This window comes from Panicum virgatum, chromosome 2N (assembly GCF_016808335.1).
Source record: "Panicum virgatum strain AP13 chromosome 2N, P.virgatum_v5, whole genome shotgun sequence".
NCBI classification, from domain to species: Eukaryota; Viridiplantae; Streptophyta; class Magnoliopsida; order Poales; family Poaceae; genus Panicum; species Panicum virgatum.
The window spans coordinates 31,511,624-31,517,182 of record NC_053146.1 but is presented as its reverse complement, the minus strand read 5'-3'; the positions used below and the strand labels follow the sequence as shown (position 1 = coordinate 31,517,182).

The following is a 5,559-nucleotide window of genomic DNA, read 5'->3' as shown; positions in this document are numbered from 1 at the left end:
TGACGATCGGGCCCACCTCACGGGGGTACAAGACACGGAGAACAGACCAAGCCGGAGGAGCAGGGACCATTGAAGCTTACCACCCTTGCCCCGCAGGTAAGTTACTCCAAACCAAAAAGACCTAATTAGTAAGCCAAGACCGTCCCATTCCAGTCTTGTGGTTGCGCGGTTGTCCCAGGTTGTCGCAACCCAAGGGATATATATATATATATATATATAGAAGGTAATAAAGTGGCTAGGAAAGTCCTTATAGGCATACAGTATTAAAATGCAGTATGAAATTGTATTTAACAGTGATAGGTGGTGTTCATGTTATATTTGCCTTCCTCAAAGTTCTCCTGCTTCTCAAACTGCTCTGAAGATGGTGGCTGCTCCGGGTACTGGTACTCCTCCGAAGGATCAACGTCTACTCACGATCGCAACGCCAAAAACAAGTCCAGCACATACACATACATGCAAGCAAGAGCAAAACTAAGAAACAGTACAACAATACATAAAAACAGCAAACAAAACTAAGCTAAGACTATTCTACGAGTTACAACGATCACGTGGACATAAAGAACACCTAAAACGGAGCTAGAACGTGAAAACTACGTTTAAAACAAGATCTAGGGACTAAACTGTAAGAAAAACAGACTTTCCAGGGGTTTTTTGCAAAAACTAGGGAACTATATGTAAAAACAGAAAAGATCCGAGGGCTAAAGCGCTAAAACAACCGGGCTGGACTACGAGTTCAAAAAGGGAAAAGCGCAAGGGTCTAAACGTTAAAAATTGGGCCTTTCTAGAAATACTTTTGAACTACTTGGATTGTGGGTTGATTTCAAGAAAGGCCAGGGACTCTTTAGCAAAACAGCCAGACCGAAGGGGTATGTTTAGATCTGATCCGCTGAATCTCGATCCGGCAGCTCAGATCTGATGGGCACTGGTTCTAATCATGGACGCCGATTTCAGATCGGGCGGCCAGGATCAAGCGGGCGCGCGAGGCAGCGGCGGGGCTCACCGGAGACCATTTTCCGCTGCGGCGCGCGGTGGAAACTCGTCGGAGTACGCTGTTTCCGGCCCTCCAGGGGTCATTTCGACCCGTGCTTGGGTCGGGCGTGGTCAGCGTGGCATGCGTGATCCACCTGGGCTCTAAGCGGGGCTCGTGGCTGCTCGGAGCGACGTGCGTGGCGAAGGGGGCGGGTGTGTGCGGCGGCGACATTGCTGGCGAGCGGTACCGGGGACCCTAGGGTGCGCCACTAGCGAAAACATCTAGCGTAAATGGACGGTGGGGGCTTGGGGTGCTTACCGTGCACTGGGTCGATCGGAGGGTCGTCGCAGGGAGGCCGGCGACGAGGTTGCGCGGCGGCGTTCGGGCAGCGCTCGGGCGGAGCTCAAGGAGGAGACGCGGTGGTGGATCTCCGATCTCCTGGACTCCTTGGATCGACTTGGGATGGGCCTGCGGAAGTGCTGCGGGGGTCAGGGCGGCTTGAACGTCACCGGCGGCGTGAAATTGTACCGACGGAGCAACTCATCGGCGGTGGGTCTCGGGTCGAATTCCGGCGCAGACGGGGTTCTACGGCTGGGGCAGAGGGCTCGGGAAGGTTCCAGGCGTCAAGGCATTGCTCCTGGGGTGGGTTGCGGTGGCTGGGAGGCACTGGCGCGGCGAGTGCACGGCGGCACAGAGACTCTGCACCGGCGATGGCGTGGAAGAGGTGGATCTCGAGTGCAGAGGCGGCGGCGGTGTGGCGAGATGAGGGCGCAGAGAAGGCTGCGGTGCCAATTAAAGGAGGCCCGGGATCCTGGGCGTGCGTGCCCATTGCAAGCGCGGTTGAATCCTGGCGAGGATCGCTGAAACGATGCTGCGCGGCCGGTGGAGAAGGCGGCACTGGCGTGTGGGACTGCAGCTCGTGGTAGGGCGCGGGTGGTCCACGAGTAGTGAGCGGGGCGTGAGGCGGAGCCGGTTCGGACGCAGAGGAGGGGAGCGCGGTGATCACGGGAGGGCCATTGCCGAGCGGGATCCCGGCGGGGACGACAGATCTGATCGGTGAGCCAGCGTCGGCAGGGTGAGGAGCGGGGCGCAGGTGAGCGTGCAGCTGCGGGGAGTGCGGCTGACAGGCGGGCCCGCCCTGTCAGTTGGGGCGTGCGTGCGAAGCGGGATGAGCGAGCGAGCGATGCGGGGGGTGGCTGGGCTGTGGGCGCTGACTTGCTGGGCCGCGCGCGGAAAGAAGGCTGGGTCGAGCGACTGGGCTACGCGAGTGGGGAGGTCAGGCCGGGGAAAAAGAGGTGGGCCGTGGTTTGGGCTGCTGGGTTGGGTTTCTGGTTTTCTTCTCCTATTTCTATTCCAAACAACACTCAACTAATTTTAATTCAAATTTGAATTTGAATTCAAACCCTATGCACTCTACCAAAATAAAACCATGCACCAGCATGAATGCACAAACATGTTTAAACCTAGAAAAATTTTAATTCCTTGTGAAACAAAATTAGATTAAATGCAAGACTAATCATAATAAACCTTAGAAAATTAAGTAAAGACAAATAAATTTATTATTAAATACTGAAATTTAAATTGGATTGTTACACCAACGCCCATCTACAAAACTTTCTGGAGTTATGCAAGACCGTAACCATACGGGGCGTTACGGCTGACGCCATCAGGCTCCGTCTGTTTTATTTCTCCCACTTGGGGAAAGTGAAACAGTGGTTTTATTATAACAAGGAAGTCGTCAGCACGTGGGACAAATGTTCCACGGCGTTCCTCGCCAAATTCTTCCCGTTGGGCAAAACAATTGCCCTACGTGGAAGAATTTCAAGTTTCCAGCAAACAGGGATGGAATCCATCCTAGAAGCTTGGGAGAGACTCCAAGAATGCATACTCGCCTGTCCTCACCATGGGATGGACGAGTGGCTCGTACTCCAAAGCTTCTACAATGGGCTAACGACTACATCCAAAGCCCATCTCGATGCTACTACTGGAGGAGCCTATCTGGACCTGACAATTACCAAGGCTACAGCCTTAATTGAAAAGATGGTCTCCAACCAGGGCTGGAACGAGGAGCGTTCCCAGCCCAGAACCAAGGGCGGAATGCATACTGTCAAGGAGACGGACATGCTCGCCGCCAAGCTGGACCTCCTACTGAAGAAACTCGATGAAGGGAACTGGCAACATATGCCTATTCCCGTCCATGCCATGAACTCATACTCAACATGCGTGGTTTGTGGTGACGGTAGACATTCGGGGAATGACTGCCCCAAGACCTGAGAAGACGCAGCCTACGTCAACAACAACAACACCGGGTTCCGTCCACAAGGAGGCCAGGGGTGGGGTTAAGCACGCCCACCATTCCAAGGAGAAGGTAACAACTTTAACTCAAATTTCAATTCGAACTTCAATTCGAACCAACCCTCCTTGAGAGATCTAGTCTTTGGCCAAGCTAAAATAAATGAATCTTTAAACAAAAAGCTTGCTGCCAATGATAAAATTTTGGAAAGTATAAATGCAAAAGTTGAAACTCTTTCTTCTACTCTTAAAAATCAACTAAGTTTCAACAAAATGATAGAAACACAACTGGCTCAAATTGCTACTGTTGTTCCTGTTTCTGAGTCCGGAAAAATTCTGGGGCAACCCGAATCTCCCGTTGAAACTGCAAATATGGTGTCTATCGGGTGGGGCAGCCTTCCCCGGCAGACTCCTCGCACTAACCATGCAGGCAGGTACAATCCCCTGAAGAATGACACTTGGGATGGCCTGGTAGCAGCAATTCAAGAAGATCCAGAGGTCCCCATGATCAGCTGCTCAATCTTCGATCAATACTATGAGCACGCGCTCTGCGACCTGGGGGCCAGCGTCAACATTATGCCCATGACAATATATGAGAAACTTTTATACCCTTCTCTCACCCCAACATATATGTGTGTGCAGCTCGCAGACTTTACAATCTGGTATCCCGAAAGTATAGCCAAGAACGTCTTGGTCTGCGTGTGAGATTATTTCTTGCTTACAGACTTCGCAGTTATGGATATAGAAGGCGACCTCAGAATCGAGCTCATCCTTGGGCGACCATTTTTGAGGGCCGCTAGAGCAAGGATAGACGTGGGAAGAGGAGAAATCCGATTCCGCGTTGGAAAGGAGAACATGTTTTTCAGATTCAAACAAAGGAAAGAGCAGTGCATCCTGAACCAACATGATGACGAAGGGCAGGCACTTTGGGACGCACCTGTTGACACCATTTTTTTGGCATGTGTCAAAGGATTGGTGAAGGGAAGGAATACCAGGTTAAGAAATAACGATATGCGTGGAAGGATCGGTCATGATTTGGTACCGTTCAGGTGTGCTGGCGTTTATGCACGGATTTGGTATGAGAAGATCTCAGTTTGGAAGGTGTCATTTTATTTATTAGGATAGTTTCTTGTTTCTTAAGATAGAATATGCTTTGCTGTAATCGGCTAGGATTGTATTAGCGTGGGGTATAAATATGAGACCCCGGCTATTGTAAAGATTGATACACATCCAATCAAACAAACTTTACTACTTGCAATTTACTTTCTCGTCGGTGACTTCGCCATCCTTTTTCTTTTCTGCGAGTTCTTTCAAGCTGATCAAGGACGCCTCACATTCGAGCGACTTGGTTTGCTGGTAAGTCTTTGTTTACCGAGTAAATCTGAGCTTTAGCTTCCGGGCGCATCGCTGTGGCTTCGTTCAGATCTATTCAAAATTTACCAAAATTATCTATGCTTTGATCTCGGGCGCATCGCTGTTTTCTCGTTTAGATTCATTCACAAAATACCCGGCTTAGTGATCTGTTTAATCGGTTGTAAGTTCCTTATTTATCACAATAAATCTTGTAAAGCCGATTAGATTTGATCATAAGCTTAGCTTTGTCTAGATCCATACATTCATGGGTTTGTACACTATTACCTGGCACGTGTCGGCTTTAGATCTAGCCGTCTAGTTGCTTATCGGCATCGGTAGCTCATTGCCGATCCCTTGTAGGTTGCTTTTATTACATGCTCATCATACCCGATCTATTGTCGTCTTCTGTATCGGTAGGGCCCTGCCGATACGCAGTGTAAGAGTGATTCGGAAATCCAGCCGATACACTCTTGAATTTGACGGTTTGTTGTTTTCTTGTCAATTTACAGGACAAATTGACTAGCACGCCTTCGTTCAAATCAAGTGCAGTCCGGGCTTGGCGTACGGGGCTCCTGGGCTTGGTGTGTGATCATCTCGCATTAACACATCTTTTGGCACTCCCGGTGGGATCAAAAACATCAAGATGTCAACTAAAGGAAAAAGCAAAGATTTCCGAGCGGAACCAGATCCCGATCGACAAGGATAAGCTGAAAGAAGAACAAAAGGCAGAACTCCAGACGGTCGTGGAAGCTTTTGAGCGACAGTGCCTCTTATCCTATAGCACCAATAGGAGTGGAGAGGTAATCAAAAAGTATGATTTTCCTACTCTTCCACCCTACAATGAGTCACAGAAGGAGGACAACATGATACATCAGATGAATCAGATGATCGGACATGCTTTTCTGATTCATGCTCCGGTCATGGCTAACTATGTCCACAATGCT

The 5,559-nt window shown here is 49.9% G+C and overlaps 1 non-coding gene across 1 annotated transcript; it reads right to left on the bottom strand.

Moving 5' to 3' along the window:
- Positions 1-2,773: 2,773 nt before the first annotated feature.
- Positions 2,774-2,880, bottom strand: LOC120663079. Its single transcript, XR_005670304.1, has one exon. It is a non-coding gene; the product is annotated as a small nucleolar RNA R71 (small nucleolar RNA).
- Between the last annotated feature and the right edge of the window lie 2,679 nt (positions 2,881-5,559).